The 11,993-nt window shown below is 41.7% G+C and overlaps 2 long non-coding RNA genes across 5 annotated transcripts; both read right to left on the bottom strand.

Moving 5' to 3' along the window:
- Positions 1-554: 554 nt before the first annotated feature.
- On the bottom strand, positions 555-9,154 carry LOC127316352 (uncharacterized). 4 transcript variants are annotated; one of them, XR_011748159.1, is made up of 8 exons: positions 9,066-9,154; positions 8,752-8,918; positions 8,476-8,536; positions 7,808-8,074; positions 6,894-7,023; positions 3,239-5,325; positions 1,467-3,157; positions 555-792 (listed from the first exon to the last, which is right to left on the bottom strand). It is a non-coding gene; the product is annotated as an uncharacterized lncRNA (long non-coding RNA). The 4 variants fall into 4 exon arrangements; XR_011748158.1 differs by lacking the exon at positions 8,476-8,536 and having other exon boundaries at positions 1,467-1,519; positions 2,325-3,157; XR_011748157.1 differs by lacking the exon at positions 8,476-8,536.
- Positions 9,155-9,902: 748 nt separating this feature from the next.
- Positions 9,903-11,477, bottom strand: LOC139833089 (uncharacterized). Its single transcript, XR_011748163.1, has 3 exons — positions 11,403-11,477; positions 11,089-11,255; positions 9,903-10,411 (listed from the first exon to the last, which is right to left on the bottom strand). It is a non-coding gene; the product is annotated as an uncharacterized lncRNA (long non-coding RNA).
- Positions 11,478-11,993: the final 516 nt, after the last annotated feature.

Here is an 11,993-nt window from a genome sequence, read left to right as displayed (position 1 = left end):
CAGGCTTAACTTGCAGCTCTGGCGACCCCTCCAAAGGAGCAAGGAAGAACCGCTGCTGACCCAGTTGGAGGCAATGCTTAAAACCCTCTTCGACAAGACCTGCGACCCTCCCCACCCTCGACGGCCCTCTTAAGTCGCTAGCTTCTTCCATTTGCTTGCTTAGTCTCTGGGTTGTAATATGACTATGTTCTGGTCAGTGTGACCTTTAACTTTCTCTGTATGCGTGTGGGGTGCTCTTCAAACTCTTGTATCCGTTTGCGCCTCAGGGCTTTATTAATTTAAAGTCGGGCACTATGTGCCTTCGGTCTAAAAAAACATGTTGCTCGATTGAGGCGCAAGACAATTCAGCCGAACAGTCACATGACCATCTAGTCCCACAAGTTCCAGACAAACCTGAAACCCATAGCGTGGTCTGGAACCTTAGTAGAGATCATTTCACATCAATATCCAGGATGGATGCAGTAGAATATGAACATGTCTATTGAACTTCACATGATTTGCACAAGGGGTACATGCACTTTAATACGGATTGAAAAGGGACTGAAATAGGTATATAAGGCCAAGGGAGGTTTAGTAGGTCCAAAGGAACGGAAGTACAACTATATGCAGTACAACATGATAATTACATGACAACGGAACATAAATTAAGAGGGAGGTGCAGCCAAACTGAGGTACAAAGGACAATCTGAGATGCAAGCACACGAGTTAATTTTTGGCAAGTGCGGTGCAGCATCTTCAGAATGGGCTAAAGCATGACTACGGGTCGAACCTCGAGCACCTCCACGGGAATAGCTGGTGAGATGCAACAGAGATAAAGTTTAGGCAATGGCATACAGTGTTTAAGCGTGTGACGGGCAATTCAATTTGATGTGTTGCGGTAACTAACACACAACACAAAATCATTCAGGTAAAAATGATTTATATCATATTAACAGAAAGATTAGGAACATCATGAAGTTTCACCAATAAGTCAAACAGGGTGAATAAGTGTAATCTTTAGATCCGATAAAATGTAGATCATATGCTGGTCATTCCCTTGGGTAAGTGTGCTGCTCAGTCAGATTACATATCAAGAATGTTGATGACCATGCGGAGATATTAGGTAATTAGCTTCAAAACAGCATTCAGCTGAGAATGAAAAGGAGCTAAGGATTGTCTAAGAGAGCATAGTAGATTTAACATCACGTATAGTGTATACCATAATAGATAACTGCCAACCTAGATTTTTTTCCTACCAAATAGGATAATGTCATGGATGACTAAAAGAACAATATGCATTGACAGTGCTACATAGAAGAGAATAATTTGCATCAGGCAAACTCACATTGAACCACCAAGCAAAGGATCCTAGTGCAATATCATGAGAGTCCTCGTGGACAATCTAGTGATGTCTAGCCTAAGCTTTGTCATATCACATGGGTATCACAAATTTATGAACAAATCTAAGAGGCAAGCTACATATGTACCTTTGTAAGATCAGCAATGCACGTATGAAGGTCGCCTCACCTGTTGGAACCACCTGGGAAGAAGTTGATAAGAAACAGGAAAAAAAAACATTGAGTATCCAAAGAGGAAGTACAGCCTTGTTGCACTGAACCTGCACAAAAAAGTATCCGTGCAGTTTGCTAAGAAACACACACAAAACAAATCATTTGTGACTTGTCATATATTCCAACTTCAGAGGCTACATATGCTATGCCTCTGAACATATAGGAAATATAGCACAAGGGATTTCTTAAACCAAGTTTAATTCAAAAAATACACCATCACTGAAATGAAGAAATCATGTCCTTGCAAGGGCTATGAGTGAATTGCATCAGTGTATTACTTAAATTTTGCTACCGCCTCTTTCATGGTCATTGGAATATTGAACTTAAAGAAACTTGAGTCATACGAACTAATCATTGCACTGGCAGTAAAATAGGTTGCAAAATAGACCTGGTGACCCCTGAATTCAGCCAATGGTGAAGCCTGGCCAGAGATACCTGATATAAATGATAAATGTCTGAAGATTTAGATTCAGCCCCCTCAAACTCAAAGGCTACAGACACGGTCAACACCTATCATTCAGGAAAACAATAAAAATACACACGAGACACCTAATAAAGAACTAATCAACTATCGCAGGCGATTAAGTTTGTGATACACAGCCGTAGCCTTTATTGGCAAGCATGGTTGCATTATTCAGGAATAGATAGGATCGACGAAAACTGATAACACTTTGCAATGTAAAAGGAGACAACTGAATGACAAAGGCATGCATGCAGACAATACCCTAGTGCTCAAAAGGTAAATCCGCCTACTCATGGTTTAAGCCCACAAACCTGTGTGGCCAGAATAAGGTCACAAAATCTTTAATTGCAAAATTGAGTGATGAAGGGGGTGGATTATCATCAATTGTCCAAAACCGGTTCCTTGCAAATCCATGCTGTTCAAGATAAGATTTCCATTAGATCCAAACTGCATTTTTTTTTGCGAAAATTCCACCGATCTATTAATAATCATCAATAGCAGTACAAACTGACCCAAATGTAATAAAAATTACAAGTAGGTCTTTCGACCACCTAGCGACGACTACAAGCACTGGCGCGAGCGCACCGATGTCCTCGCCCCTCCATCACCGGATCCGGGCAAAGCTTGTCGTAGTAGAGCTTGTTGTAGTAGACAAACGGGAAGTCGTCGTGCTAAGGTCCCAAAGGACCAGCGCACCAGAGCAGCAACCGTCGCCCAAGATGACAACTTTAGATCGGAAGAGACTGACCTGAAACCACACCAACGAACACAAAAACCGATCGGATGCCGCGAGATCCGCCGAGCACATGACTCCACGCGCCCTCTGCCGATGCTAGACGCACCACCAGAGCGAGGATAGAGCGGGGAGGACCTTATTCTGACATCAAGATGGAGCCGCCGCCTCACCATCCCGAAGAAGACACTGAAAATAACCTAACAAAGAACGAAAACCCTCCCGCCGGCGAGAGGCCGTGGTCCGCCACACCTCCAAGGCCCTAAGGCCACCGGAGGCGGAGCGGACCAGCAGCGTCGCCGGCGAGGGGATGGAACCCTAGATGGGTTTTTTGAGCCGCCTTGCGATCGCTTCTCGTGGAAGTCCCGAACGTACCGTTTCGTTTCCTCTAGTGTGAATGTTAGATCCAAACTGCATTAACAAGATAGTTCTTAGTGATCGGCAGAAAATATGTTTAACATGACCAAGTCATTATGTGTGAGGGTTGCATACTTGGGGAAAGCAAATGGGTATCATACCATGGAACGCTTTGGAGGTTTGAAATTGCCCTGCAAAAGAGAAGTTTACTTGCAATAATTGAGTTATTAACCTGGATTGGACATTAATACATATCGACGAGCACTGCAATCTAATATATAGCACAATTAACACTTAAGAGAAAAAAATGAATTGTCTGATTGAGACATAACGATAGAAACTATAAAAACAACTAAGAATGCATAGACGAGGCAGATGCATTTTGCAATAACTAAAATCGTACTGCATTAACGGTCCAGAAATATGAAAGAAAATTTCTACCGATTTTGTTTCCATATTGTCTCTGCGATCCAGTTTCAGTGACCATATTCGTTATGAAAATTGCAAAACTGGTTAAAATCAAGTGAGTGAAACATAAGTGTAACTATACATATGTAAACATATCAGCTATCAGCGAAGAAAAAGGAAGATTGACTTGCAGAAGGAGAAAAAGGGACTTAGAATAATGTGTAAGATTGTAAAAGGATCAATCTAGAGTAATCACCAATCATTCCAAATCGAACTAACAGAGATACAAAAGCCAGGAGAGGCAGAGAAAAGAACGGACAGAGATTAACATAAAGAATGAAGCAAACTGAAGCGTCGAGAGGCCTACTCGCCACTGCCGCCAACCCACAGCGGTAATCGCCGCCGTCGGTTAGATCCCCTCGTCAAGGACGGACGAGCTAGCCATGCCTTAGAGCTCCGACGCTGTCGGTATAGCGTTTGTGAGCATCGACGAAGACGAGCACCTAGGGAGGGCCACGACCACCATTGCCCACTCGTCGAGGTCGGTGTCGCCTGCATAAGTCGTGTGGAGCTCTCCTGTAGCACGACGGCGTGTCGTAGAGGAAGGGGATCATGACGCGCATCGAGAGGAAAATGAACCGCATCCCGTCACCAAGGGGGAGGCCGCGCCGCCGCTGGAGGAGAGCAGTAGATCGGGGCGAGCCACCGCCAGAGGAGATGGGGAGGGCCGCGCCGCCAAGGGGGAGGGCCATCGCCGCCGCGTGGAAGGAGAGAGAGAGGGGGGACTGGGGAGAGATTGGGACGTCGATGCGAGAGAAAACCAAGATTTGGAGGAGAGCAACGGCATGGAGGCTGAGAGAGAAAGGTTGCGTGATTGGCAGGGAGGCTGAGAGAGAAAGGGTGGACGCGGGGCTCGAGAGAGTGCCTCTTGCCCCATGGGCCATGGCTATGGGCAAAGACGCGATTGAGGACAGCTCTTCCTCGAACCTTTTTCCTGTTGCTCCACCCATCTCTCTGCAAATAACCGCACATTGAAGAGAACCATACATACACCATGACAGGATGGACCACCATCAGCTAGGGCCCATAAACAATGTATAGGCGGGTACAATACTTGCGGTCAAGCTCAGTTGCAGCCAATCTGGCTGACGAAGCAATCAGCTAGGCAAGTTTTCGGCCAACAAAATCACGGAACCGCGGCGCTATCGTGGAGTGCCCTCGCCTTATTCTCAACTAGATTTAGATGTGCTCCTTCGCGCACGAGCCCGTAAAACTTGTACCGATGTTCATTTTATATTAAGGCAATAAAGAATTACAGCTAATATTACAATACTGGATGTAATTGACATAAAAATCCATAACTACTGAAGCTCATAATTATAGTTACTGGAAGCAACAAATTTTGTTCTTATATAAGCTGGAACATTTTTGGATCTCCCAAATGTGGGAATCAGTTATTTGTTTCTTGGTTACATTTTTTAAGTCAGACTATTTTATCCTTACGGAGAAGGGACAGAACATAAGCATATCTGAAATATTTATTGCCTGTGAGAGATAAGTTAGCAAAGAAATATTGCATTGGGCACCAGTATGCACATCTCGTGTCCTCACGTACATCATGTTCCCTTTCAGGGCTGTCTTAGAGGGGTACCTTCTACCTCACCATCATTTCAGGTGCGGCTTCTCGTCAATATTGAACAATATATAGGTCCGCCATGATCATATGCGACTGCTAGTTGATCTTCATGCCTTCTTGTGTCCTTGCTTCATGTCGATCTGAGGATCTTTTCCTCTGTGATTGATTTCGTGCAGATCTGTCATGAGTAGGATTTAGTAATTCTTTCAGGCCCACGACTGACGATAAATAATTGAAATGATGGAGCACACCAATCTCTAAAGTTACCTGAATAATTTCCAACAATATAAACCTAGAACACATGGCTAAATTCTTAGATTGTATCACAAAGGTTATTGCGCAGCTAGAAAAATCTTTGCTGGCTTATTTTGGTTATGGAAGTCGAGATGAACAAATAAAAGGAGAAAAGGTTGACCTTGCTCTTTGTCTGATGTGAGGTATGGATGGAGGGCCTTGCCACACGAGCCCGTCAAGTGTTTGTTACCCTCCGTCGTAACTTGTTATGTATGCATGGTACCATCTTATAAGGACGATAGAATTTTTCATATCTATACTGGTCTATATCTTATTTTGGTTCTGTATCTGACTGATACATGGGCTGCATCTGTTCAGAAGGCCTTATTTTCTCAATGTTGAAAATTCAAGTCAATCATATGCTCTGGAATCATCAAAAGATACTTAATCAATTTAGCAAAGTACCCACACAAAATCTAATACTGACTTCAGGTCCTGGTATGTGGCAAGCTATACTGGTAAAGGTTATCACTGAAATCCTTTAAGTCTTGCATGGTACATTAAAAAAATGGAGCTTCCAGATAGTTTACATGTCGTCAGCTATGACAAAATTAAGTAATTTAGGGAATGGAAATTGGAACAACAATATGTGTTGAAGGATTAGAGCAAAAAGATAAATTGTACTCTTATTACAAATGGTACTCAAAAATTTACTTGCCTTTGGAAGTGTGATATGTACTGTGTCAAGAGAGGTGAGATGAGAAAAAACTATATGTATAGAGAACAGCCAAAGCAAAAGATATATGCGCTGAGTTTTTTTCATCACAAAAGCATTTCAACCCAAAATGTGAATAACCCATTTTAAAAACAAAAGTTTTCTTCCAGCATAACTTAGACAATAAAAGGTGATTGATGGAAAATAATAAAGGTCGGGAATAGATAAAGATTACCGATTGCACTCTTCTCCTTTTTTTAAGTGACCTGTGGATGAGACCTCGTCTGCCAACTTTTTATTTACTCTAAATTAAATTTAAGATATTATATTCATACATATGTGAGCTTTCGATGTCGTGAGAGTAGTCTTGGGTTGTAATGCACTCTTTACTTTCTTGTAACTCCTATCTTAATTAATGGAATAGGGAAAGGCTTTTTTCCTCTTTAAAAAAACTCATAATAGACATATAGCAAAGGTAAGTTCTTCCTATGTCTCCAATTGCATTCTAGTCCTAGTAGCCTGCCATCTTGTTAACCTTTGGATGTTCTGAGCTAATCAAAATTACCATAGAACTATGCAAGCTACTCTTATTTGATTCAATATGTTCTTAGTTACTCGAAAATTTTAAAATACAAGACCAACTTGTCCGCAAGAAGTGTAAGGCACTGCTATGCCACCCTAGCCTGCTGCCTCAATATTGACAGAGAAGGTTCAGGAGAAACTTGAATCAACGAATGAGCAGAAAAGGAGTAGGGAATGCAACCTAACAATCATAGATGAAGTAGGAAAAGATGTACCTCATGTTGCAATGTAGAAAACAGAGCACACTTTACATCAGGTTTTGATCACGATGACATGCCAGCCTAACTTCATTGGCTGGGTCTGGGGCTAGCAACTGTGACCGGGAAAGAAACATCACAGGCTGATCTGTAAGACACATGTGTTTAGATAGAATTGCACATTCAACAGTCATTGGATCAAACGTGTGCCAAATACTGACACTACAAAGTTTAGAGTAATGGAGCATGCTGAACTCTAGAATTGGCTGAACAATTCATAACATTGTGTACCCACTGTTGAAGTACAAATGCATTGCCTAATCTCTTCCATCAGATCGGTCTTTTGGTTACATTGGTTAGAGCATGCAGTTCTACATGGTATCAGAGCCAAGAGGTATTGAGTTCAAGACCCGGCTGGCGCAATATAAAATAAAAATATTGCAGCCCACTTTCGGTCCACGTTTAGGCCTGAGGGAGCCACACATGAGGGGGAGTGTTGAAGTACAAATGCATTGCCTAATCTCTTCCATCAGATCGGTCTTTTGGTTGCATTGGTTAGAGCATGCAGTTCTACACCCACAAACACATGGATGAATTTGTAATTCCGGATCTGGAGATAAACAAATGAAAGGAGAGAGAAAAAACACCTAGGTCTTTGGACTGATGCGAACTGAAGTTAAATAGTATATATTGCGTGACAGAAAATAAATGTATATTTAGTTAGCCAATTACACTAAGTAGAAAATACATGCTGGATCAGTTAAAAAAATAAATGTTCTTGTACATTGCTCCATCAGGTACATGAAGAATAGTCAAGCTAGATGTTAATATACAAAACTATATGACGTGATAATAGTGAAAAATCGATTCAAGCAGCTAGGAGAGATCATATATAGAAGACTATAGCGAACACCTCCACAAATGATGCATACCTTATGAATTTCTGACCAAGCATCTCATATCCCACTAACGTTAGTCTCTTCTTGTAGCTCAGCATCGCCAGAAAATGAACGGACCAGAGCAACAGAAAGAAGGACATACCGAAGGACACACCCACGGCCTAACGACACCATGGAGATATTCTGCGCCACGGAGTAGTCAACAACCAGCCAGCCACATCGTTGTTGTAGCCTTTAATCACCAAGCGCGGCCGCACTCCTCCTTCCTAACCAATCCACTTTCAATCACATGATGGTGGTCTACAAAGGGAAAACAGTTCACAATTTCATTTAGATGCCAATAGTTCCATACTACTTTCATATCGCTGAATGAAAAAATACACAAGTTTCAGTACATCTATCATCTAATCCAGGCTATTAGTGAAAAATAATGAAAGAGTGATGACCAGGCGACAAAAGAGCCATTTCAATGATGAACCTATGAGATAAAAACTAAAAGGACCTTCAAGAATTCAGAATAAGAAACAATCATTAGATTAGAGGTTGTTCCAGTAGATGCTAGTGTGTTGGGGATCTTGCGGTAACATAAAGCCCTTGTATTTAAGGGTTTCATCTACTATTGAAATCAGGGACGTGAACCTCTCAGTTCAAAAAAGAAGATGAGAACTGGAAATCATGCCCATGGTTTAGCAGAAGCTTACTATATATCAAACGTGGAAAATGCAACAGAAACCAGAGCTTCCTTGCACCTTACGGAATGTACTGGAAAACAGTAGAAAATGTCATTCATTTTCACTGCATCTTTCGCTAGCAAACCGTAGAAAGGCATAATCACTTCTTAAGGAATACATGTAACATAAATCATATCTTCTAAACAAGTCGCGCTCATGATATAAAGTGTCCCAGTCACTAGGACAAATACATCAGAGTTCAAACCAAGCAGAGCTTGCCTTCTGAATAATCAAACAATGCAGTACCTTGCTCAAATTTCCAATGCTTTCCAATGGGTCCTTCGGGTCAATTTAAATGGAACAGAGGGATATCTGACCAGAGACTCTGCTGGCTAAAACAAATACTTTCCAGCGTCTTGAGCACCTCGCCAAACAAAATATTGTTTCCAAATGAGGTGAAATGAAGTATGTCGCTGCATGATACAAGAAGGTTATCTGCTGCTTATGGTCAGGAAGTTACACAATTCGTAGTAATGCTTTGGCAAGATACTCTGTAATCAAACTATATCAATTCACATAATACAAGGGCATGAAGATTGAAGTATTCCCATAGCCCGTACCATACATAAAAGTTACACCTGGAATGATCGGATGACCATTCCTTGTTCCTCATAGCCATGTCATTATCTGAAATAGAAGTATGAAGGTGTCAGCACCAGCAAAGTGGTTTATGAAAGCAGAGCACAGAAAATGGCGAGGGCACGAAACTCGTTGCTGCGAGAAGTATAAGCACCAATAAAAAAAGTGAAGAGATCTAAAATGCTGCATCAAACGTTAAACAATACAATATAACATGTAAACACACCATTTTCATAGAGCCTACAAGTCCAAATATTAAGTTGCAGGTATGCACGCTATTTCAGGTATGTTGTGTGCATCGATCCTAATAGATTCTACAAATTAATAGGAAACCAAAGGATGGAACATGCCCACTTCGCATCAATAGGAGATGAAAAGAATCGCACATCCAAGATCCACCCCAGTAATTATACATGCTTCTTTTTTCTAATAGATAAACAATGAAGAACACATTGTTCCACATCGTAGTATCCACCATGCTGTGATCTAAAAACTTGCATTGATTCAGAGAGAGAGAGAGAGAGAGAGAGGGAGGGAGGGAGGGAGGGAGGGAGAGAGAGGAGGGAGAGAGAGAGAGAGAGAGAGAGAGAGAGGAGGGAGAGAGAGAGAGAGGGGGAGAGAGAGAGAGAGGGAGAGAGAGAGAGAGAGAGAGGGAGAGAGAGAGAGAGAGAGAGAGAGAGAGAGAGAGAGGGAGAGAGAGAGAGGGAGAGGGAGAGGGAGAGGGAGAGGGAGAGGGAGAGGGAGAGGGAGAGAGAGGGAGAGGGAGAGAGGGAGGGAGAGAGAGGGAGGGAGGGAGGGAGGGAGTTAAATAGTATATATTGCGTGACAGAAAATAAATGTATATTTAGTTAGCCAATTACACTAAGTAGAAAATACATGCTGGATCAGTTAAAAAAATAAATGTTCTTGTACATTGCTCCATCAGGTACATGAAGAATAGTCAAGCTAGATGTTAATATACAAAACTATATGACGTGATAATAGTGAAAAATCGATTCAAGCAGCTAGGAGAGATCATATATAGAAGACTATAGCGAACACCTCCACAAATGATGCATACCTTATGAATTTCTGACCAAGCATCTCATATCCCACTAACGTTAGTCTCTTCTTGTAGCTCAGCATCGCCAGAAAATGAACGGACCAGAGCAACAGAAAGAAGGACATACCGAAGGACACACCCACGGCCTAACGACACCATGGAGATATTCTGCGCCACGGAGTAGTCAACAACCAGCCAGCCACATCGTTGTTGTAGCCTTTAATCACCAAGCGCGGCCGCACTCCTCCTTCCTAACCAATCCACTTTCAATCACATGATGGTGGTCTACAAAGGGAAAACAGTTCACAATTTCATTTAGATGCCAATAGTTCCATACTACTTTCATATCGCTGAATGAAAAAATACACAAGTTTCAGTACATCTATCATCTAATCCAGGCTATTAGTGAAAAATAATGAAAGAGTGATGACCAGGCGACAAAAGAGCCATTTCAATGATGAACCTATGAGATAAAAACTAAAAGGACCTTCAAGAATTCAGAATAAGAAACAATCATTAGATTAGAGGTTGTTCCAGTAGATGCTAGTGTGTTGGGGATCTTGCGGTAACATAAAGCCCTTGTATTTAAGGGTTTCATCTACTATTGAAATCAGGGACGTGAACCTCTCAGTTCAAAAAAGAAGATGAGAACTGGAAATCATGCCCATGGTTTAGCAGAAGCTTACTATATATCAAACGTGGAAAATGCAACAGAAACCAGAGCTTCCTTGCACCTTACGGAATGTACTGGAAAACAGTAGAAAATGTCATTCATTTTCACTGCATCTTTCGCTAGCAAACCGTAGAAAGGCATAATCACTTCTTAAGGAATACATGTAACATAAATCATATCTTCTAAACAAGTCGCGCTCATGATATAAAGTGTCCCAGTCACTAGGACAAATACATCAGAGTTCAAACCAAGCAGAGCTTGCCTTCTGAATAATCAAACAATGCAGTACCTTGCTCAAATTTCCAATGCTTTCCAATGGGTCCTTCGGGTCAATTTAAATGGAACAGAGGGATATCTGACCAGAGACTCTGCTGGCTAAAACAAATACTTTCCAGCGTCTTGAGCACCTCGCCAAACAAAATATTGTTTCCAAATGAGGTGAAATGAAGTATGTCGCTGCATGATACAAGAAGGTTATCTGCTGCTTATGGTCAGGAAGTTACACAATTCGTAGTAATGCTTTGGCAAGATACTCTGTAATCAAACTATATCAATTCACATAATACAAGGGCATGAAGATTGAAGTATTCCCATAGCCCGTACCATACATAAAAGTTACACCTGGAATGATCGGATGACCATTCCTTGTTCCTCATAGCCATGTCATTATCTGAAATAGAAGTATGAAGGTGTCAGCACCAGCAAAGTGGTTTATGAAAGCAGAGCACAGAAAATGGCGAGGGCACGAAACTCGTTGCTGCGAGAAGTATAAGCACCAATAAAAAAAGTGAAGAGATCTAAAATGCTGCATCAAACGTTAAACAATACAATATAACATGTAAACACACCATTTTCATAGAGCCTACAAGTCCAAATATTAAGTTGCAGGTATGCACGCTACTTCAGGTATGTTGTGTGCATCGATCCTAATAGATTCTACAAATTAATAGGAAACCAAAGGATGGAACATGCCCACTTCGCATCAATAGGAGATGAAAAGAATCGCACATCCAAGATCCACCCCAGTAATTATACATGCTTCTTTTTTCTAATAGATAAACAATGAAGAACACATTGTTCCACATCGTAGTATCCACCATGTTGTGATCTAAAAACTTGCATTGATTCAGAGAGAGAGAGAGAGAGAGAGAGAGGGAGGGAGGGAGGGAGGGAGAGAGGGAGGGAGAGAGAGAG

Source organism: Lolium perenne, chromosome 7 (assembly GCF_019359855.2).
Source record: "Lolium perenne isolate Kyuss_39 chromosome 7, Kyuss_2.0, whole genome shotgun sequence".
NCBI classification, from domain to species: Eukaryota; Viridiplantae; Streptophyta; class Magnoliopsida; order Poales; family Poaceae; genus Lolium; species Lolium perenne.
The sequence above is the reverse complement of the archived record's forward strand: the minus strand, read 5'-3'. Positions and strand labels throughout refer to the sequence as shown.